Source organism: Prionailurus bengalensis, chromosome D1 (assembly GCF_016509475.1).
Source record: "Prionailurus bengalensis isolate Pbe53 chromosome D1, Fcat_Pben_1.1_paternal_pri, whole genome shotgun sequence".
Taxonomy (NCBI): Eukaryota; Metazoa; Chordata; class Mammalia; order Carnivora; family Felidae; genus Prionailurus; species Prionailurus bengalensis.
The window spans coordinates 3,758,157-3,782,703 of NC_057346.1; the positions used below are offsets into that span (position 1 = coordinate 3,758,157).

Here is a 24,547-nt window from a genome sequence, read left to right on the forward strand (position 1 = left end):
TAGCCTCTCTAGCAACTAACTTTTGCAGAGTCAGACCTTACCAGGTTGTGACTGTAGACTCCTGAGAAGCACGATTATTCCTTAACTTTGGAGCTTAGCCTGTCCTCACTGAAGAGCCATCGCGCTTCTGAGCTACCCGTCTGTAATTAGCTTTCATCCTTACACCTAGGCTAACCCCCCTATCTAGAGCAGCCTTCTGCTGGCCCTGGCAGAAGAATCATTTCACTGGCGTTTTCCCTTGGTGCCTAGCCTTCTATCTTTTTTTCTTCAAAGTCAGAGAGAGGGAGTGGAAGATTGAGAGAGAGGGAAGAAATAATGTCTCCGTGCCCCCTTGATCCCATGATTTTTCTGCCCTATCAGAGTATCCCCTGATTTCCATGGCAACCCCATTGCTCCTGCCCTGCGAAAGTTTACAGTTAGCTTCCCCTTATAGTTAATAGGGTCAACATTATTTTTCTTCACTTGACTCACATTCACTTGCTGAGAGAAGCTTCTCCTTTTTTCCTTTACCTTTTTTTAAGAATCTCACAATTTTTGGACCACTTTAACATTTGACTGATCTGCAGTGCTTATGTGGTAAAATGTGCCCTGTGTGGGTTAATGCAGTAAGTAGCAGTCTGTCACTTGTATCCTCATGGAAATTAATAAACAGTGACGGGGTTACTCTTAATAGAGTTGGGGAGAAAGGGTCTGAATAGGGATGCGGACATAGGGCATTCCTAAAGCAAAGGTACAAAGTAAGAGACTAGGGATGAGCAAAAAGCTTACTCCACAATATTCTCACTATTTTTGTGATCAAGATATTTAAAATAACAGAAATATGTATCTTGGATAAAAAGATACGTGAATGCTTTATCCCAGGACTTTGAGAATATTCACCCGCCCACTACGGGTTATCACTTTCCTGCCGAGGCCCAGGATTGATCCAGGTGACCTTTATCAGAGATGTAAAAAAAATTCACATCCCAGATCCCAGTCATTTTTAATAAAGGCAAAGTTATTAAAGAATCATAATCAACTTCAAGATTAAATATTTAAACTGTGGGTTAATTAATTTTCCCATCCATCTTCCTCTTTCTCTCTGTGAGCATGTGTTTCATTTTAAGTTTTTATTTCCTCATGTTTGAAATGAGGATGCTGAACTTGCCTTTGAATCCTGAGGTGTGTTTGGAGATAAGTCAGAACGAGACTCTTAAGACGCCATGTGGATGGGGGTAGGTGTAAGAGTGTGCAAGGAATCATTGTGACCCTTCTCTTCTACACAAATAACTGATTGTATCAATTTTCTTCAATATTAAGGACTTTTTTAAAATCAGGGCATGAAATATAAATAGACGCTTTTCCTGGGAGCATCATGATGTCACCAAGTGTTAGTCCTGCCCTTGAACAGCCAAGGGCAGGGAATAGGAGGTCAGGATGCTAGGTGGTAGATCCCTGAGGGGAATAAGCAAAATCAGATGCTTCCTGGACAGTTTGTACTGACTCATGAGTAAACAGGGAGCAAAGACAAAGATGACAGGAACATTGCCCACTCCTTGTGTTTGCAGAGTTTTTATTTCTCTAGTTAGTCAGTAGGTTCGCTAGCCAGTTAGCGCTTTAGCGTCTGTCTAGCCTGCTGTGTAGCATGGGCAGGCACGATTGGGGCTACAGATTTTTGTAAGTAATTTACAACAGCCCCGTTAGACCGTTGTGTGCCTCCTGAGGGTGACAAAATTGAACAATCAAAAATCAATAAGTAAAATAAGCTTCCCGGGAGTGATGTTTAAATATAGACGATAAAAATAATACAGAATAAGACATTTCTTGCGAAGACATAAGAAATATAGTCTATGCCCTTTTTATATGTGAGCCAGAAAGAGAAATTAAATGTTCGTCTGCAAGCCAAACTTGAATTCTGCAAGGATGTTTGGATAATAAACAGTTCGCTTGATTTAATTAAGCATTTTAAAACATTGTGTCTCAATTTCAGCATCTGTAAAATGAAGAAAGTAAGGGAATCGCAGCAAAGGACTACTTAGATGATTAAATGAATTGTTATTTTTTACTGAAACATATTTCAGAATTCCAGCACATCATGTTAGATAATATATAAATACATGTTGCTGGATTATAAAACCACACATTAGAATATCTAAAATCAACACAAACTGAGTTACCAGGTACCTTAGTGCTGACCTCATTGGAAGATACACCATCCCGGAGATGTAAGAGAACTTAGAGAATTTAGGGAATGTTTAAATTTGATGGTGTTGATGATACTGACGATGATGATAGTCATGTATTGAGTACCTCTCTTGTGGGTGGATGTGTGCCCTGAACATCATATCTGTAATCACTTATTCTGAAAACAAACAAACAAAACAGAACAAAACCGCTGCACTACAGGTGGCATTTGTTGAGTGATTTCTAGGCCTAAAGCACCATTGTAAACATGATTATTGGAAATACTTCACCCTCGAGGCACCCCGTGCTATTGGAGAGATATGACAAGGACTGGGTCAAGTTAAACATTCAGTGAAACATTTCAGGTTGCTCTAAACTTCTGTAGCCCCATCCCTTTGACTGGAGAGTAGTACTGTTTTCAGTCATAATAGCATAAGATCAACCCAGAAAAAAAATCTACCTTAACATGTCCCTTTGAAATCGAAATCAAAAGGATAGAATATCATACCCATTTAACTGCTAAGCTCAAAAGAGCCATTTGTCAGCCTAAGCTTTTACATATTTTGGTTAACTCATTATTTCAATTTTAAGTTTTAGCCCCAAGAGATACAGAATTCTGGAACTAGAGGCTTTGCATTCTATAAGTCAGCACCCACATGGCAATCGTCCAAGAATGCAACGGTCTCATCTGTAACACATCAAGAGTAATTTCTCATTTATGAAATAATGCAAATATTTAATATAAATAACTAAGCCCATTTATACTATTCTTTCTTTCAGCTAAACAATGTAGTCTTGAGAATTACTGAAATATAAATATACATGAAACATGTGAAAGAAAATTACAGCATTTTTAGCGTATCCTGTGCTTCTTGGCAAAAAAATAACAAAACCTAGCTGAGATTCTGGATTCTGGATTCGGTCATTATCTGCCTCAGACTTCACCGAGAGCATGGATTTCAAAGCTGCAGCGATTTCCGTGCCATTTTATGTTATTAATATTAATGGGTTGGGTTTTTAAAAATATTTTAAATCAGCCAGTGATTACAAGTCATAACTAAGTAAAATAAAGGACCAGAATCGAATCAAGTCGTCATTTGAAAAAAGAAAAGAATAAAAATACAACTAATCCTAAAGTTTGCTACTTACTCTCCTGCAAAGTATATGTATAATACACACATACACTTTAATAATACATATGTACATACAATAATACATAACATACATATAAGCTACTTGTGTATGTGGAATATGAAAATATTATTTATGACTATATTCTTGCATCTGATCAGTACTCAGTTTGTCAACAGAATGGAAGATGATATCTGGCCAAGGGAAAAGAAAACACTGCTTGGGGTTTAGAATTTCTAAAAATAGCTATTTACAAGAAAACACTACATCAGTGGTTTTGATTTTTAAAATAGAGCCAATGGGGTGCCTGGGTGGCGCAGTCGGTTAAGCGTCCGACTTCAGCCAGGTCACGATCTCGCGGTCCGTGAGTTCGAGCCCCGCGTCAGGCTCTGGGCTGATGGCTCAGAGCCTGAAGCCTGTTTCCGATTCTGTGTCTCCTTCTCTCTCTGCCCCTCCCCCGTTCATGCTCTGTCTCTTTCTGTCCCAAAAATAAAAATAAACGCTGAAAAAAAAATTTTTTTTTAATAAATAAATAAATAAATAAAAAATAAAATAGAGCCAAAAAATTTTTTTAAGGCAGAGGTTTTTTTTGGTTTGTTTGTTTTTGGTTTTAATTTGAGAAAGAGAGAACATGTGCATGTACATGATTGAGTGGGGAAGGGGCAAAGGGGGAGACAGAGAGAGAGAGAGGGAGAGAGAGAGAGTCAGTCTTAAGCTGGCTCCACACTCAGCTTAATGAAACCCAATGCAGGACTCAAGCCCATGACTCTGGGATCATGACCTCAGCTGAAATCAAGAGTTGGACACTCAACCAACTAAGCCACCCAGGTGCCCCTAGAGCAAAATTTTTTTTTAATTTTTTTTTTAACTTTTATTTTTGAGACAGAGAGAGACAGAGCATGTACTGGGGAGGGGCAGAGAGAGAGGGAGACACAGAATCCAAAACAGGCTCCAGGCTCCGAGCTGTCAGCACAGAGCCCAACGCGGGGCTCCAACTCACGGACCGCGAGATGGTGACCTGAGCCCAAGTCGGCCGCTCAACCGACTGAGCCACCCAGGCGCCCCTAGAGCAAAATTTTTGATTGTTTCATTGTAGAGCGGTCTATATATTTTTAAACTCTAGAACTTAGACAGGATGTAAATATTCCTAGAGACATGATTTCCCAGAAGGCTGGAAAATCTGGCATTTCTTCCTGTGTGTTCACTCTTTATCTTGTGAAGACTCTGCAGGTATTCTTTTTAGCATGGTATTTACACTCTTCTGTTTTATCATTGCTGGCTTACCTGTTTGCTCATTGTAAACCCTAACACAGTACATAGTATTTCCTTCCTTCCTTTCCACTTCCTTCCCTCCTTCCCATTTCCTTCCTCCCTTCTCTCCTCTCTCTCTCTCTCTTCCTCCTTCGCTTCCTTCCTTCCTTCCTTCCTTCCCTTCCTCCCTCCCTCCAGAAGCATGTTTTTGCAGACCTCTAACCCAGACCTCCAGTGTCTTGTTTCTAACTGCTCTAAAATACTTTTTGTTGTACATTAATTACTTCTTGCCCATCCCCTCTCCTATTGGAGGACTAGGCTTGTCCAATGTCCAAATGCAGTGTCCTACAATCTAAGAATCTAAAATTTAGCTGCCTGTATAAAACAACTTTACTCAGAAGATATTTTTTTGAGAGCCCACTTTGTACCAAATAGTCTTCAAGATGCTCAAGAGACAGCATGGACAAGACAGACAGAAACCCTTATCTCCTGATGTTGAGATTTGATTAGGTTGCTTAAAGGAGCCAAACTTTGACCCTAGCCTTATTTGTGTTGTCCATGCTGTTTATTTCTGAGATCAACTTAGAGCACTTTAAAATTAAGTTGTAGCATCTATGTACTTTGGAAACTACTTTGATCTTTATGTTCCATCAAATTAGTAAAACTGAGTAATTATGTTAACCATTTCCTAAATTGAGTGTTGTAATCCTAGAAGTCAATAAGATACTCTGTGTGTGTGTGTGTATTTAAAAACACCTTTATGTAGGAATTTGTTTTTTTTACTTCTAAGTGTGTAACATTCAGTAAGTTATTTACCTTGTACTAAATTTAGTTTTCATATCTAAAACTGTGGATGGTAGGTTCCATTTAACAGTGTTACTGTGATTATTAGAAATATCGTATGAAAAATGGCCATTAACCGTCTACTTACTATGTCACAAAAGTCTAAACAGGTGTGAAATTTAGGGACTAAAGTTAATTTGCCCAAGGGTGTGTGGCTAGGACGTAGCAGATCTGAACCCAACATCTTGCTTCATGACACCTTTTCTCCAACGGTCAAACTGTGATGACTGGTGTATATTTACATGCTAAAATGCTGTCTCTTCATTTAATTTGGACTGAAATATCTTTCAAATTTTTTACCCATTTCCCACCTGTGTGTTACCTCGCAGAACACTGTATTCGGTACCTTACAATTTTTTTGTTTTGTTTTGCTTTGTTTTGTTTTTAACAGACCTGGTATATCTGCCATTTGTTTTCTAGCCGTTCTCTTCTCTGCTGTGACAGTGTCTACCCTCATTGTTCCATCATTCTTGCTTGGTCCGTGGCATGGCTCCATGGCCAACATCGGTCTGTGGAATGGCTCCATGGCCAACGACAGTCCAGGGAATGACTCCATGGCTAACGTCACTGCTGGTCATCAGCATTGGCGTCTTCCCTCTTCTTGTTGAGCTTCTTATGTTTTTATCCTCATGCGAGGGGGAAAACAGATGTCTTTTCTTGTCATGATTCTCCCATTTTTCTTACCTAAATTTGGAAAGAGTGGCCTTACCTGAACAATGCCAATTAATCAGTGTTTCTTTCCCAATCTGTAGCGAAGCAATCTATGACTGTGTTTGAAGCATGATCTTAAAGTCCTCTAATCTTTATAGTTACATTTGTTTGTTTTTATTTCCCATCAAAGAATGGCTGTTTCTTTGACAGGAAATGAGAATTTAGTTTAGATTTTTTTAATGTATTTTTTGGCTAGGAGCCATTCCTTAATCCTGATGATTTTGGAAACCAAATTCTCAAGGCCTGAAGTATTCAAACTGATTTTGCTCAGCCAGTAACTTGTGAACCCTTTTTTTTTTCATTTCTAATTTTATTTAAATCCAAGCTAGTTAATACATAGTGTAACAATGGTTTTAGGAGTAGAATTTAGTGATTCATCACTTACATACAACATTAGCACTCATCCCAACAAGTGCCCTCCTTGGTGCCTATCACCCATCTAGCCCATCCCCCACCCTCCTCCCTCCATCAACCCTCAGTTCTCTGTATTCAAGAGTCTCTTGTGGTTTGTCTCCATCTCTGTTTTTGTCTTATTTTTGCTTCCTTTCCCCTATATACATCTGTTTTATTTCCTAAATTCCACATATGAGTGAAATCATATGATATTCATCTTTCTCTGACTAATTTCTTTTAGAATAATATCCTCCAGTTCCATCCACGTAGTTGCAAATGGCAGGATTTCATTCTTTTTGATCATCGAGTAATATCCCATTGTATATATATACCACATCTTCTTTATCCATCCATCCATCGATGGACATTTGGGCTCTTTCCATAATTTAGCTATTGTCGATAGTGCTGCTATAAACATTGGGGTGCATGTGTCCCTGTGAATCAGCACTCCTGTATTCTTTGGGTAAATACCTAGTAGTGTTATTGCTGGATCCTGGACAGTTCTATTTATAACTTTATGAGGACCCCCCCCCCATGCTGTTCTCCAGGGTGCCTCCACCAGCTTGTGAACACTTTAAATGCTGCATAGCCTTACTTTCTTGTGTACAATTTTGCATCCTCTGGTTTAAAGTCTTTAATAGATCCCATTGCCCTCTGGATGAGAGGCAAGCAAATCCTTTTAAAAGGCTGAAACCTTTGGCATTTCAATTCTCCTGATAAAATCTCTAGTTCTGTAAAAAGGCAACCTCCCTGACATGTCTGGATGTTTATATTGGCTGCCCCTACTGCCTGATGCATTGATCTTTCAGTGTCTCTTCCCCATCTCGGGTCTCCTGGGTCACTCACACCGGCTACTGAGGAGTTACTTCATCTTGGAAACTGCCTCCAAGCCCAAAAGACTTGTCAGGCACTTGACCTAGGTTCCTCCAGGGCCCCTGGTGTGCCCTCTGAGTAAGACTTGCCTTTATCACTGCCTCTCTCCATACGCTGGGCTACACCCCTCAGGATGAAGGTGGGTCTAATTCTCCTGTGTCTCTACTTGAACATAGACCACTGAGCCTAACCACAAGGCAGTACCGCAGTAAATCTGTATGAGTCAAACATTTTGTCTTTAATGTGCAAATAGTTGTTGTACAAAGTCATTATATCATCCTTGTGGGCTTTCTACAGGCACTCAGAATGTATGAAAAAGAAGTTTGTGTACTAAAGTTGTGTCACATTTGATAATAGAAGCACTCTGTAGTTTGCAAGATACTACTTCTTACTAACATGTAATGTACTGAAATGCTCGCATCTGGTAAGGACTTTTCAAGTTTATTTTATCCTGCATAAAATGCGGTATCTGAGAGATAAAAGGGTAGCATTTTCCTGCTAACATATTTCATATTCTAAAATAACTATTGTTTATATTTTCTAACATAATTATTACTTTATTATTTTCTGGAACAAATAATTAAAAAAAAGCCTTCAGAATACAGTGAGTGACTTTTTGATGATGTGTGAAAAGGCACTTAAAGGTAGTTATTAACCTGTGTTGGGACACAGCATCCCTCTGAAAAGCCGATAAAAGCCATAAGCTCTCTCTCTTCTGCTCCAGAAAAATGCTCAGATGCACATATGCTCACCTACAATTTTTTTTGCCTACAATTTAGGTCTCTTATGTTTCACTCAAGAAAAATAGGTTAAGAAACCCTAGGCTGAAATCAGCCTGAAAAGAGTGTGGACTCAGCCAGCCAAGAGGTAGGATAAAGTGTAAGGAAGGCCAGCATATTCCAGATGGTCAGGAAGCCTGGGCTTCGGAAAAGAATGCACCGTGTTTTATGAACCCCTGTGAAATACTCCCTAACTTGAACGCTCCCTAACACGATGATTTGAATTGTCTGGAATCAAAACACCTGTGCTCATTCATTCATCAACACGTTCAGCTGGCCGCTCTGCTGGAGGATGGGGGCTGGGTGTGGATGGGTTATCATTGTAGACGAGGTGATTCCTCTGCGTTTCTCACGTTCCAGAAATAGGGAAATACCATTCTAGAAATCACGTATCATTCTAGAGATAAGGAAAGTGAATCCATCTCTTTATAGAAGTTTCTGCTAATGTGGCACTGATTTTATACCCAGCAGCCATTTTTCATTTATCACAACTCTTGATTTGATGTGCAGACACATGAAGTTTTTAGTGAATGGTAGAGCCGTAAAATGTAATTTAATTAGGTTACTATTAGGTTACTATAATGAAAATTATTCACGTGACATGTACTCCGTGCAGTAATGGTATAAGGTGACGGTTGGAAGCTTCCTAACAGTGCCCCAAATAGGAGGAATATTTTTATGTAGAAATTTAGAGAAAAACGTGGCATCTCTTAATTTGCCTGAAATCTTTCCTGTGCATAGGGAAGCCTCAAATTAGGATAACAGTCCTGCGGCTATAGTAGAGCTCAGGTAGGGGTGGAGGTAATTTTAATCCTTGATGCCATTCATTGAGACTCAGACTTGAGTCTGTTTCCCTAGTAACGTAGAACTGCTCACAATAAAACACCAAGGGGAGACTTTGATCAAATCAATGTGCAAGTAATTGCGGCCTCGAGCGCACCGCAGTGAAACCGAGGAAAAGTTCTTGTGTCTCATGTGTCGGGAAACCGGAGAGAATATGCACAGTCACCTCGGAAATGAGGGGACAGCACTGTGTGCATATGGTGCCATTGTCGGTCATTCTCGGTGATGACCCCGGACGCTCATGACGATGCACGTGCAGGCGTGGTGGAAAGACTGCTCTCTGAACCACGGGCCCTCTCCCTGAGCACATGCCGTGGTGATTCTTTGATTTTGCAGCTGCCACCACTATTCACAGAACATGCTGCCGTTTAAAGGGCATCCATTTAGATGGGAAGTCGATCCCAAATCTTCACACAAAAGAGCCACCCAGTCTCTGAATATGCTGTGTCACTTCGGTCTGTCTGTGCCCGCGTCTCCTAACTTCCTCCCGGCTGCAGTGTATTATCTGAGGGTATATACACAGCTTCCTCCCAGTACACTTGTCCTCATTTCTACTCTTGATTAATGCTGAAATCGTCAAGACTTATGTTTTCATGAATATCATTTCAACTCGGGGCACATAGTTTCTCTTGATGTAGCCATTCCCTCGGGAAACCTTTCCTGAAGACCCTTTCCATGGGCTACATGTGCAGGATGGACCGGGGAAAAGACCAGCAGCATCCCTTTGGGTGCTCCAAACTTGCTCTTTGATTTTCAAGAGAACCTATGAGCAAGGTTGCTAGAATAACTCAGGAAATAACTCAGGACGAGATCGTATCACATGACCGTAATGACCTATGAGCATGACCATGACTTCAGGTATCATCCACCTTCTGGGTCATTTGGGAATGGACACAACATTGGTATCTGTTGCTCTTCCGGTTTTCAAGCAGTGTTTCGTTTTTCCTAAGCCACTCTACCAGAAGTAATATTATAACTTTTTCTTTATATTGACACCTTCGACTGTCTACCTCTTTTAGCTCCTGTATTTAAGAATACACTCCTTGAGGGCAAAATCTACGCTTATTTATCTCCGTTTTCCTTCCTAGAGATTGCACAGGACCCTAGCGTGTATATCGTGAAGGCACAATAAAATTTCTTGCTGTTCCATGAGTATGGGAGTATGTTCCTGCTTTGATCCTGCAGAGCCTCTGCCCTTGCTAATCCTTCGGTTGGAGACATTTGTCCCATGGATATCCACACGATACACTCCCTCAACCCTTCGCCCGGTTGGAACATCATCTCATCAGACAGGCTCATCATAACCACCCTAGTTACCTTAGAAATGGCACAGCTGTCCACCACAGCCCACACCTGACATTCTTCGTACCCTGATTTATCATTCTTCATCACATTTTTCACCATCTGGCATATTAATCGTCTTCCATCACCAAAAGCTCTGTGAAGGCACAAGCTTTGTTTTATTCACTGTTTTATTCCCCATGCCTGGAACAGTGCTTAGGAGCTAGTGGGACACTCGATAAATGTTTGCTGAGTGAATGAATGGATGAATGCTGTAAATCCGTGCGTGTCATATACTGCCTAACAAAGCACGGAGATGTGATAGTTTATTATATGACGCTGGCGTTACAGGGGGAGTGCAGGGAGCTGCTTCTAGAAGCGTCCCTCTGAGATGATGATACAGCTCGCAGCGGCAGAAGCATTTTTGACAACCATCGACCTGATGTGACGCATTAATTATATAACTGCAGACAAAGAGAGAGAAAAGAATCCACTCATTTTTGGTATAACTCTTGAGCCTTAGGTAGGTTCCAGAATTTTCCCACACGGCCTTCCCCTTCTCTACGTAGTGAGACAGTTGCTTTGGCAATTGCAGGCTGATGCCAGGCATGTCTTGTGAAGCCAGAGTACATCACTCCTATTACTAGTTTCACCCCCTTGTGGCCCAATTCCGTGCCTCCCTTTTAAGCTTCCCTGCCAGCAAAGGTGTGCAAATCCCATGTGACAATTACTTAGATGCTGACAACTTTTCAATGAATACATTTACCTACATGTCCAGGTCAGGGCTGGGCTACCCTCCTTGACAACCTACCCCTAAAATCCAAGCATTCACAGTGACAAATCAGCTCTGTCCTCAAACCATCCTCTTCTTTCAATTCCCACTGACATTAAATTAGTTTGGGCCCCCCTCACGTCTTGTGTAGACAAATGCATTAATTACCTCCTCACTGACTTTCCTGCCTCTGGTCTGGCTCGTCTGCAGTGCATTCTCCTAACAACACAAAAATGTAAATCTATATCAGCATCTCTGAAGATAAATCTTCAGAGCTAAGTCCAATTCTTGAGCCTGGCATGAGGCAACACGCATGAATAGACACCTGCTCATTTTCCAGCCTCCCAACTACCCCAGATCCCTTTGAGTTCCAGTCATTTTGAGTTACCTAGAAAATCCCTGAAGCAGTTACATTCTGTGTTGACCCTGGACTTTGTGCATGTTATTCCCTGCCCTTTGTAAAAGTCCTCTCCCACTTTTTACTAGAGTTTATTCCCATTTCTGATTTCACATTGAAGACTGCCTTATCCAGAGATTTCCTAACCCCCTGAGGCTGAATTAGGGATCTTTTACCCAGCACATTTGTCATACTGTGCTCATCCCTAAGCGCTAAGGGCCGAGAACACGCAGTGCTGAAATGCTTCTCTTTTAAAAATAAATTTTTTAGGGATGCCTGGGTGGCTCAGTCAGTTAAGTGTCTGACTTTGGCTCAGATCATGGTCTCATGATTCGTGAGTTCGAGCCCCATGTCAGGCTCTGTGCCGCAGCTCAGAGCCTGGAGCCTGCTTTGGATTCCATGTCTCCTTCTCTCTCTGCCCCTTTCTCGCTCTCTCTCTCAAAAATAAATAAACACCAAAAAAAAATTAAAAGTAAATTTTTAATGTTTTATTATTTTTGAAAGAGATGGAGAGAGAGCAGGGGAGGGGCAGAGACAGGGAGACACCGAATCTGAAGGAGGCTCCAGGCTCTGAGCTGTCAGCACAGAGCCCAACGCGGGACTTGAGTGCACAAACCGTGAGATCGTGACCTGAGCTGAAGTTGGATACTTAAATGACTCAGCCACCCAGGGGCCCTTGAAGTGCTTTTCTTACTTTCCTCTTTACCCACTGGACTGCAAATATACCTTCTGAGCTTGACACAGTGCTAGGCACACAGTAAATGTTCAGCATTATGTGTTCAATGAGTTAGTTCTTAATCACAATGAAAGGGTGTTTATATGCATGGAGATAGTGCGGGATAAGTGTCCATATTTTACCTGCTTAGAAGTCACTTTTGGAAGTTCACAGATCCTTCAAGACAATTAGAGGCTTTACAATATGTACCTGTGTGATTTTAAAGTAAAACATTGATCTCAAGGCAGTATGTATCCATTCCATGTCCATCAAGAATTCCATTCCATTATTAAAGACAGTGTGTGTGTTCGTATGAATAGGAAATGAAGTTTATTTAAGGTATTGGCTGGTACTTCCAGCAGGTGTGAGCAAACAATTTTTAACCTCCTTGAATGCAATTAAATAGTGTAGGGAAATCATTGATTAAGATTGCACCTTCTCTTAGCCTCTTCCCCCTGAAAAGTGTTAATTGTTGGATGTGTGATAGCACCTGAAAATGAACAAATTAATAAGCTTACTACACATTCTGACCTGATACTATGGAACTTAAAGATGACTTCCCCTAAAATTGGGGTATGACTTAAAACTATAAACTCTTGGAGCACCTGGTGGCTCAGTTGGTTAGGTGCCTGACTTTGGCTCAGGTTATGATCTCATGGTTCATGAGATCAAGCCCCACGTCAGGCTCTCTGCTGTCAGCCCAGAGCCTTCTTGAGATTCTCTCTCTCCTTCTCTCTCTGCCCCTCCCCATTTGTATGTGTGCGTGCTCTTTCTCTCTCTGTCAATAAATAAATAAATAAATAAATAAATACACACATAAACAACTTTTTAAAAACTACACATTTTCTTATTTATATTTTTCCTGAAGAGTAAATATTGGAGCACAGATATATATTAATTTTTACATAGCCACTTAACATTCTTATGTGAATACTCTTTCTACTCATTGGAGAAAAGTTAACTTATCATTACACCTTCAAAGATAAACTACAAGTTCCAACTAATTAAATGGAAAATAAATGGAAAATAGAATTGAATATCCAAATATTGAGATGAATCTGGAGCACTCCAAGAAAATACAAAGATAAATGGATAAATATAATTGTAATATAATTTTATTTTACTTATTTTTTAGAATATGTTTTTAATGTTTATTTATGTTTGAGAGAGAGAGAGAGAGAGACAGTGCTTGAGTGAGGAAGGGGCAGAGAGAGAGGGAGACACAGAATCTGAAGCAGGCTCCAGGCTCCGAGCTGTCAGCACAGAGCTCCACATGGGGCTCGAATCCGTGAGCCGGGAGATCATGACCTGAGCCAAAGTCACTCAACCGACTGAGCCCCCCAGGAGCCCCAGATAATTTTAAATGCATGTGTATATATACTTACAAAACCAAACAAAAATAATAGTGATCATAAAGATAATAGGAAAACCAAAGAATGAGGAAAATGTAAAACTAATGGCTGGTGGAAAGGGAATGGAAAAAAACTCATACGATAAAATAGTTTTTAGGTATTAACAAATCGCAGTACTAAGAATACATAACACATATAGTGTTTTCTAACAGTGAGAGATCATTGACATACAGCCTTGTGTATTGTAGGGTGTGGCCCATGTTGGTTTGATACACTCCTATATTGCAGTATTATTACCACCATAGCACTCACTACGTACAACCTCTGTCATGTCTCATCATTACCATTTCCTTTTTATGATTGGAACAACTACTTAAACTCTCTTAGCAGCTTTGAAATGTACAATACTAAATTGTTTATAATCCCCATTCTCTGCCTCGTGTCTCTAGGAATTACGTATCTACTGGTTGCAAGTTTATATCCTTAAACAATATTCCCCCAATTTTTCCACCCTCAACCCCCTTGTAACCACCATTCTATTTTCTGTTTTTATGAGTTTGTTTGTTTCTTTACTTGTTTAGATTGCATATATATGTGATATCATACAGTATTTGTCTTTCTCTGACTAGTCTCATTCAGCATAATCCTTTTTAAGTCTGTCCATGTTGTTACAATGGTAGGATTTCTTTCTTCTTCATGACTGAATATTATTTCACTATATGTATATACCACATCTTCTTTATCCATTTATCTGTTGATGGATACTTTGGTTGTTTCCATATCTTAGATATTATGAATAATGCTGCAAAACTATGGGAGTGTACACATCTCTTCTTTGTTCTGTTTTCATTTCCTTTCCGTATACAGGCATACCTCGGAGGTATTGTGGGTTCATTTCCAGACCACCACGATAAAGCAAGTCAAATAAATATTTTGGTTTCCCAATACATATAAAAGTTATGTTTATGCTATACTGTAGTCTATTGAGTGTGCAATAGCATTATGTCTAAAAAGCAATGTGCATATCTTAATTTTAAAAGACTTTTATTCCTAAAAATTGTTAACCACCATCTTAGCTTTCCGTGAGTGAGAATCTTTTTGCTGGTGGAGGGTCTTGCCTGATGTTGAAGACTGCTGACCCTTCAGGGTGGTGCTGCTGAAGGCTGAGGTGGCCGTGGAAATTTCTTCAAATAAGACAGCAGTGAAGCTTGTGCCCCATTGATTGGCGGTTCCTTTTATGAACATTTCTCTATAGAATGCAGGTCTGTTTGATATATTTTACCCACAGCAGAACTTCTTTCAGAATTAATCTCTCTTCTCAACTTCTGCTGCTGTTTCATCAACTTAGTTAATGTCATATTCTAAATCATTGGTTGTCATCTCAACAGTCTTCACAGCATCCTCACCAATAGATTCCATCTCGGGAAGCCACTTGCTTTGCTTGTCCATAAGAAGCAATGCCTCGTCTGCTGACGTTTTATCACGAGATTGAAGCAATTCAGTCACATCTTGAGGCCCCACTTCTCATTCTCCTTTTCTTGCTGTTCCCACCACATCTGCAGTGACTTCCTCCACGTAAGTCTTGAATCCCTCCAAGTCGTCCATGAGGGTTGGAATCCACTTCTTCCAAACTCATGTTAATGTTGACATTTTGACCATGAAACATGAATGTTTTTATTGACATCAAGACAAGTGAATCCTTTCCAGAACATTTTCTATTTACATTGCCCAGACACATCAGAGGAATCACTGTCTATGGCAACTATAGCCTTACACAATGTATTTCTTAAACAACAGAACTTGAAAGTTGAAATTACTTCTCGACCCATGGGCTGCAGAATGGGTGTTGTGTTAGCATGTATGAAAACCACATTGATGTCATTGGACATCTCCATCAAAGCTCTTGGGTGACCAGGTGCATTGTCAGTCAGCAATAACATTTTGAAAGGGGTCTTTTCTGAGTACGGGATCCTAATAATGGGCTTAAAATATTCAGTTAAATGATGTTGTAAACAAATGTGCTGTCATCTATGCTTTGTGGCTCCATTTATAGAAGAGAGGCACAGTAGATTGAACATTATCCTGGAGGGGACTAGGATTTTCAGAGTGGAACATGACCATAGGCTTCAACACTGAGTCACCAGCTGCGTTAACCCTTAACAAGAGAGTCAGCCTGTCCTGTGAAGCTCTGAGGCCAGGCATTGACTTCTCTCTAGCTAGGAGAGTTCTAGAAGGCATCTTCTCCTTAGAGAAGGCTGTTCCATCTACATCAAAACTCTTTTGTCTAGCGTAGTCCCCTTCATTAGTTCCCTTAGCTGGGCTTTTGAATAACAACTCACCGTAGGCTCTACATCAGCATTTGCTGCTTCACCTGCACTTTTATGTTGCAAAGATGGCTCCTTTCCTTAAACCTCACAAACCAGCCTCTGCTCGCTTCACACTTTTCTTCTGCAACTTCTTCTCTCTCGGTCCTCACATAACTGAAGAGAGTTAGGGCCTTGCTCTGGATTAGGCTTTGGCTGAAGGGAATGTTGTGGCTGGTTCTTCTTCTATCCAGACCACTAGAACTTTCTCTACATCAGTAAAAAGGCTGATTTTTTTTTAATCATTTCTGTGTTCATTGAAGTAGCACTTTTCATTTTCTTCAAGAACTTTCTCTTGTTCTTCACAACCTGGCTAACTAACTGTGTGGCACTAGAGGCCTAGCTTTTGGCCCATCTTGGCTCTCTATATGCCCCCCTCCCTGAGCATAATCGTCTCTAGCTTCTGATTGAATGTGAGAAATGTGATTCTTCCTTGCACTTGAACACTTAGATGCCACTGTAGGGTTAACTGGCCTAATTTCAATATTGCTATGTCTCAGGAATAGGGAGGCCTGAGGAGAGAGAGAGAGAAATGAGGGAATGGGTAGAGCAATCAACACGAGCATCAAGGAGCCAGGACCAACGTTAAAGGGGTTTCCATGTTTTTTTTCTAGGAGTTTTATAGTATCAGATCTTATGTCTATATCTCTAATCCATTTTGAGAAAATTTTTCAGTGTGGTGTAACATCAGGGTTCAGTTTCAAGCTTTCAGGAATAGGGAGGCCTGAGGAGAGAGAGAGAAATGAGAAATGAGTAGAGCAATCAACACGAGCGTCAAGAAGCCAAGACCAACGTTAAAGACGTTTCCATGTTTTTTTTCTAGGAGTTCTACAGTATCAGATCTTATGTTTATATCTCTAACCCATTTTGAGAAAATTTTTCAGTGTGGTGTAATATCAGGGTTCAGTTTAAAGCTTTTCCATGTGGTTATGAGTTTTCCCAGCACCATTTGTTACAGAGATTATCCTTTCCCATTGAGTGTTCCTGCCTTCCTTGTCAAATACTAGTTGACAATAGATGTAGGAGTTTATTTCTGGGCTCTTGATTCTGTTCCATTGGCCTATGGTATGAAATCAACAAGTGTGATGCCTCTAGCTTTGTTATTTCTCATGATTGTTTTGGCTCTTTGGGGTCTTTTGTGGATTCATACAAATTTTAGGAGAGTTTTCTTTCTTTTCCTATGGAAAATCCCATTGGACTTTTGATAGAAATTGCATGAAACCTATAGATGTCTTTGAGTACTATGTGCCTTTTAACAACATTATTTTTTCTGGTCCACATCACAGGGTATTTTTCCATTTATTTGTGTCTTCTTCAAGTCATGTTGTTTTCATTATACACCTCTTTCCTGACATTGGTTAAATTTATTCCTAAATATTTTATTGTTTTTGAGGCTGTTGTGAATGTCATAGTGTCTTAATTTCTTTTTCAGATGTTTTGTTATTATTGTATAATTGTTAGTGCTCCTGATTTCTGTATGTTTATTTCATACACGATACTGATTCATTTATATTGATTGTTTAATAGGAATTATTTTGTAGGTTATAATCTCTTACTATATGGCTGCTTTTAGGATTCTCTCTGTATCTTTGGTTATTGGCAGTTTCGTTATCATGTGTCTTAGGGAAGGTTGTTTGCGTTGAGATAATAAGGTGATCTATTAGCTTTACGAAGTTGGATGCCCGATTCTGTCCCAAGGCTTGGGAGGTTGTGAGATATTATTTCTTTAAATAAATGTTCAGCCTCCTTTACCCTCTCTTGTTTTGGATCCCTGATTACCCTAATATTTGTTCTTTTTTTTTTCAATGTTTATTTTTGAGAGAGAGAGAGCATGCAGAGGAGGGGCAGAGAGAGAGGGAGACACAGAATCTGAAGCAGCCTGCAGGCTCTGAGCTGTCAGCACAGAGTCTGATGTGGGGCTCGAACTCACAAACCTGAGTTTGAGAGATCATGACCTGAGCCGAAGTCAGACGCCTAACCGACTGAGCCACCCAGGTGCCCCAATATTTGTTCTTTTGATGAAATCCCATAGATCACATAGATATTCTCTTTTCTACATTATTCTTTGTTCTCCTCTAAATGATTTATTTACAAACTCCTACCCTCCGAGTTGCCTCTTCTGTCTTCCAGTTGTTATGCTCACTGCAGATGCATTTTAAATTTCATTCATTGCATTCTTCAGCTCCAGAATTTCTGCATTTTTTTTTGTGATTTTGTTGAATTGCCTTTCTGAGTTTCCTTGTAGCTCACTGAGTTTTTCAAAAACAACTAGTATGAATTCTTTTTTTTAAATTTTTAATGTTTATTTTTGAGAGAGAGAGAGACAGACAGACAGAGACAGAGACAGAGTGTGAGTAGGAGAGGGGCAGAGAGAGAGGGAGACACAGAATCCGAAGCAGGCTCCAGGCTCCGAGCTGTCAGCACAGAGCCCGACGCGGGGCTCGAACTCACGGACCGTGAGATCACGACCTGAGCCAAAGTTGGGTGCTCTACCTACTCAGCCACCCAGGCACCCCAGCTATTTTGAATTCTTTATCAGCTAGTTCATAAAATGTCATTACCTTGAGCTCAGTTATTGGAGAATTATTATTATCTTTTGATGATAACATGCCTTCTTGGTTTTTCACGTTTCTTGTATTTTTAACACTGCTGCCTTTGCATCTGAAGTAGCAAAATTCTCTCCTAGTTGCCTCTAGGTAGGGAGGGGTATTCTGTTCAATGGTGCTGTTATTACCTGGGGTTTTCAGTCTTTGTAAGGGTAATTCCACTCTTCTTGCTCCCTCTTGTGGCACAGTTCTTTTTTTTTTTTTTAAGTTTATTTATTTATTTTGAGAGAGAGACAATGAGTAGGGAAGGGGCAAAGAGAGAGGGAGAGAGAGAATCCCAAACAGGCTTCACACTGTCAGTGCAGAGCCCAACATGGGGCTCAAAATCACGAACCGTGAGATCATGACCCAAGCCAAAATCACGAGTCAGAGGCTTAACTGGCTGAACCACCCTGGCGCCCCTGGCAGAATTCTAAATTAGTTTTTATGTCTTTTATGTCTTTGTTATGTATTCTCCCACCTAGCTACTAGAAAGCTCTCTGTAATTTTCCAGAAGGTGGCACTGTAGCTCAAATTTGTGATTTCTCCGTTGCCCACAGACCCTGGCCTGCTTTGGGCCTCTCAGCTGCTGTACTTAGGGGCGCACCCAAAGAGCCTACTCAGTGTGTGAGTAAAACTTGGGGCATTGAGGGTGCCTGCAGACCAGGTAGAGAGACCCTCAGGTGAGGGACATCCAGGGGCTCATGGGAGGGCTTCCTCGTGAAGTCCTGAAGAAGCAGGAACTGCATCTCCTCCATGCTCATTCATACTCTTACCTGCCTCTTTGCAGATCTCCTCCCTTCCCCCAGTCACAGAGGTCCTGTCTCAGTTTTCCGGGTGCTGCTGGAGAGAATGGGCAGTCACTCACCACTCTCCTTTTCTTCACTAGAAGGGGTCACCATCACCTGATAGTACAGTTCCATGCATTGTTGCTGTGTGTGTGTGGGGGGGGGGGGTGGTTCTTCTTACTATTTCCACAGCATCCACACTCACATATATGTGTTTTCTCCAAACGCATGAGAAGCCAGACTTCTGGGATTCCTCTCTCAACCGTGGCCGCCCATGTCTTCACTCTCCAGGTTTCTTTCCTGACCTTGACTGGAGGGGCTGGGGCAGGTGCTCTGCTCTTCAAGCTCTATAGCCTGAGCGGGGAGGGGGCAAAGGCCCCATAGAAAGAAAAGTGGCCAGTGTGGTTAAAGCCCACAAAGTGGCCATCTGTGAGGGCCAGAAGATGGGGGACTGGGTGGGCCTCATTAGGAATTCGGTCTTCATCTTAATAAATGCAGAAGCTTTTCAAAATCTTTGAAAGAAAATGAACAAATTTACATTTTTTAGAGATAACTCTGGATCCAGTGTAGAGAGAGCATTGGAGGAGGACATGGGTATTTGCTAAGAGTTTCTCAAGCAGCCTAAGAAAGATGTGGATGAGTGGGGGGAAAAAGCCCTATAAAAACTCCAACAAAGAAGATGAAGTATTTAAGTGATAAGAAACTTCATGAAGAAAATTTTAAAACAAAACTGAAAGACACAGGAGAGGACTTGAACAGGTGGACAGACATCTCCTTTTCTTGTATTAGATTATGCAATGTTATAAAAATTTTAGTTCTTCCTAAATTAATTTATAAACGTAACTCAGTCCTTATCAAAACACGAGCAGTTGGGGTGTGTGTGTGTGTGTGTGTGTGTGTGTGATATAAGACAAATTGATAATCAAGTTCATATGGAAAAACATTTAAGAAGAAGCAGGAAAACACTGAAAAAGAAAATCTATGAGAAGCTATGAGGCCCTCCCCCTCCCCTGGATATAAAGGTATAAAGGTGTACTTCAAAGTACCCATAATTAAATTAGTGTGGCACTGACACATAAGCAGACGGTGAGGCCAGGGGAACAAAGTAGAAAACCCAGAAATAGATCTAAGTACGTAAGGAACATATTCTATGATACAGCTACTCTCTTTGGGTTATTACTGGGACACAGATGGGCTTTTTTTTTTATGTTTTTTTTATGTTTACTTATTTTTTTAATGTTTACTTATTTTTGAGAGAGAGAGAGAGAGAGAGAGAGAGAGAGAGAATGAGCAGGGGAGGGGCAGAGAAAGAGGGAGACACAGATCTCAAAGCAGGCTCCACGCTATGCACTGTTAGCACAGAGTCTGATGCAGCACTTGAACTCAAGACCTGCAAGATCATGACCTGAGCTCAAGTCGGAGGCTTAACCAGCTGAGCCAACCATGCACCCCAGATGGACTTTTTAAGTAATGGTTGTAGAACATCTGAGTAACCATTTGGAAAAAATTTTTTGATACAGTTCTTATAAGATATACCAGAGTAAACTCCAGAGATCAAGAATTTAAACATAAAAAATGAAAACATGTAAGAACTAGAAGAACACAGGGATAAATGTCTTCACAATATCATAGATAATTGATAAACTAGAATAAAATATTTGTAGCATGTAACACAAAGAGCTAATAATCTCCATATATTAAGAACTCTTAAAATCAAAGAAAAAGAAACTGAAAACAATGGAAAATATGAAATAGACATCAGCACAAACTCACACATATTAAAAAGATAAAAATGGCCCTTAAGTATAATATCTTTTCAAGTTCAAACATACTTAGAAAAATACAAATTAAAATAATGTCATTTCTCAGTGATCAGATGGGTAAAAATTAAAAAGTATGACAACATATCCTCTTGGTGAGGCTGTGGCTAAACAGGGAGTGTCCTATATTATTAGTGAGAATGTAAACTGGCACAGTCCTTCTGGTGGAAGTTTAATAACAGAACTTTATATGTGTGTATGGTTTAATCAAGCACTCCCACTACTAGGAATCTGTTCTGAAAGGTACTCCTCGAATACTATATTTACACAAGGTTCTTCCCTGCAGGGTTATTTGATTTGTATCATATCAGAAGCAATTAAATTGCCCATACACAGGATAGTGTTTGATTAAAGTATGATGCATCCACACAGTAGAGTACCAAGAAACTGAAAAAGAATGAAGACCTGAATGAAATAATATGGGGACATTTCCAAGACTTATTGTTAACATTCAAAACAAAAATATGCATGGTGCATGCAGATTGCCAGGCCTGGGCCACGAGGAAAGGGATGGAAGCCACTGGGTGACACAGACAGTGACATAGCGCAGAGAGGGGGCACGGATTGATTGCTCTGTGTGCTGAGCACTGCCTCCCTTGCCTCTTCAGGTGCACGCCCACAGCCTCACCAGGTGAGGCCACTGTGCAGGCAATGGTTCCTCATCTCACTCAGGCTTATGCCAAAGATGTAAAATTTGGTGCAGGTATCTGAGCCTTAATGCTTTGAGCTGATGCTGGAGTGATGATTAGCAATTGTTAGTGAGTGAGTAGTCCCAGAGTATCAGTCTCAATTGACTTAAAGGATAAAGATAACAATGTGTGGACTCTACTTGTTCAAGATGTTGCCACTAACACAAAGGAAAAGACCAGAGATCCCCCACCACTGCTACCACATCAGTATCCTCTCTTGCCAAGGAAGGCTTGGAGGTTAGCCAAGGTGCTAATCTAGTGGAAATTAGGAAAGGAGTGGTGTTAGCTGTAGATGCTGTGATTGATGAATTTAAGAAGCAGTTCAAACCTGTGTTGCGCCCCAGAGAAATCACTTAGGTTGCTATTATTTCTGCAAGCCAAGAAATGAGCAATATCACTGAAAGGAAGGATGTAAAGACACCAAAAGATGGGAAACACTGAATAATGAATTATAAATTACTGGATTGCAGTTTGATTATGTTTCTTCATACTTAGTATACATCAGAAGCTCAGAAATGTGAATGCCTGTGTTCTATTGGGTGAAAAGAAAATGTCTGGTGTCTACTCCATTATACCTGCAGTTGAAATTGTCAATGCTTATTGTAAGCCCTTCATAATAATTACTGAAGATGTTAATGGAGAAGCTCTAAATACACCCATTTTGAATAGTCTAAAACTTGGTTTTCAGATTATAGCAGTCAAATCTCCAGGTTTTGGTGACAATGGAAAAACCTACTTAGACACATGGCTATTGATGCTGGTGGTTCAGTGTTCAGAGAAGAAAGGTTGACCCTAAATCTTCATGCTCAGTCACACACTTAGGAAAAGTTGGATAGAGATGTCATTGTGACCAAAAATTAGCCAGTGTGCTCGAAGGGAAAAGATAACAGACTCAAATTGAAAAATCTATTCAAGAAATCATTGAGCATTTACATATCATAACTGGTAATTATGAAAAGGAAAAATTGAATGAATATCTTGAAAAACTTCTAGATCGAGTAGCTCTGCTGCAGGTTGGTGGGACAAGTGATGTGGAAGTGAATGAAAAGAAAGACCTGCATATGCCCTCAATACTACATGTAAGTTGTTGAAGAAGGCGTTGTTCTGGGAGGGGGTTGTGTTATTCTTCAGTGCATTCCAGCCTGAGACTTGCTAATTCCAGCTAATGAAGATATTTTCAATGATACAGAAATTACTAAAAGAACACTCAAAATTCTTGCAAACAGGGTGTGTGGGTGGCTCAGTCAGTTAAGTGTCCAACTCTTGATTTCAGCTCAGGTCATGATGTCATGGTTCATGGGATACAGCCATGCATCCGGCTCTGCTTTGACAGCATGGAGCCTGCTTGGGATTCTGTCTCTCTGTCTCTCTCTGTCTCTGTCTCTCTGTCTCTCTCAAAATAAATAAAGAAATAAACGTTTAAAAATATGCTTACAAAGGTCATTACTAAGAAAGTAGTTGTTGTAGGATCATTGATAGTTGAGATAATTATGCTAAGTTTCTCAAAAGTTGGTTCTGATACTCTCCTTGGAGATTTTGTGAATGTGATGGAGAAATGAATCATTGATCCAACCAAGTTAATAAGAACTGTTTTATCGGGTGCTGAAGAGAAGGACCATGGAACAGGTGGAATGGTCAGGGAGGATATGTTCTACTTTCTAGAATAGTGCTTCACCATTACTAATAAACTATGACAGGGTGCTTGAGGCAATGTTTCTCACCAGTAATTTTAGAGAAGTCAGTTAAAGAAGTTGAAAAGGCTGGCTGATGTTAAGAAATTCAATATACCCATAGTTACTAGTTTCATTTAACAATATAGAATGATCTATCACTGCCATTGTCCATGCCTACAGATAATTTATTTTGTATTGTTAAATACAAGGCTATTTGTACATTCACCAAAAAAAAAATGAACAAACAAGAAATACACTGTGAAGGTGTCTATAATGTGCTATTCTTTATGTAATGAAAAAGGGAGAATGAGAAAATACACATTTATCCACTAATGTCTTCAAAAGAAATATAGAAAAATAAACCAGAAACTAATGAGATCGGTTGCCAACATAAGTTGGGTAGGAATGGCAGTTCAAGAATGTGAACAGAATGAAACTTCTCTTCGTTTTCTGTATAGCACTGTCTTTTAGGACATACCCCAAAACATAAATAAATAAAACCGACCAGGATGTGGGGGAACCCAAAATAGAATACAAAAAAATAACAAGTTTACCTGACGGTGTTATAAATGAATGACATAACTATATCGAAGGGGGTAGAGAAGACAATAATTAAGTGATGTGAGGGACAATATTTTGATTGCATACCATATGCAAATATATCCCCACCACATACACTATATTGTGTAAATTTGTTTTTAACAAACGTATTGACTAGAGATTCTGAAATACTATGTGCATACTAAGATTTAGCAGATAGGTAAATATATTGTAGGTAATAAGAGCCAGGTTACAAATAAGAAAAGGGGAAATGCTAGAAAGAGCCCTAAAATTGGACGTGTAAGTATGAACCCATGGCTTCAATATATATACAGAACCTTAGGTATAGAAATAGTTATAATATGTATGTGTGTGTTGAGTGTCCATACATGTGTTTCCTAGCTCTGTCTACTGAGAGGATCTGGAGGCAAGAATATTCCAGGGGCAATGAAGACACCTGGCATCCAGATCTTAATTCCTGAATAGCATTCTACAATTAAAGGACAATGACTTTTAGAAACATGGGTGATTACAGGGGCACCTGGGTGGCTCAGTCAGTTAAGCATCTGACTTCAGCTCAAGTCA

The 24,547-nt window shown here is 40.1% G+C and overlaps 1 protein-coding gene and 1 pseudogene across 9 annotated transcripts in view; both read left to right on the forward strand.

Moving 5' to 3' along the window:
- Positions 1-24,547, forward strand: part of GRIA4 (glutamate ionotropic receptor AMPA type subunit 4) — a 480,512-nt gene that overhangs the window by 168,281 nt on the left and 287,684 nt on the right. The gene's annotated exons all lie outside the window — the stretch shown is intronic.
- LOC122482466 lies at positions 15,618-22,895 on the forward strand (annotated as a pseudogene).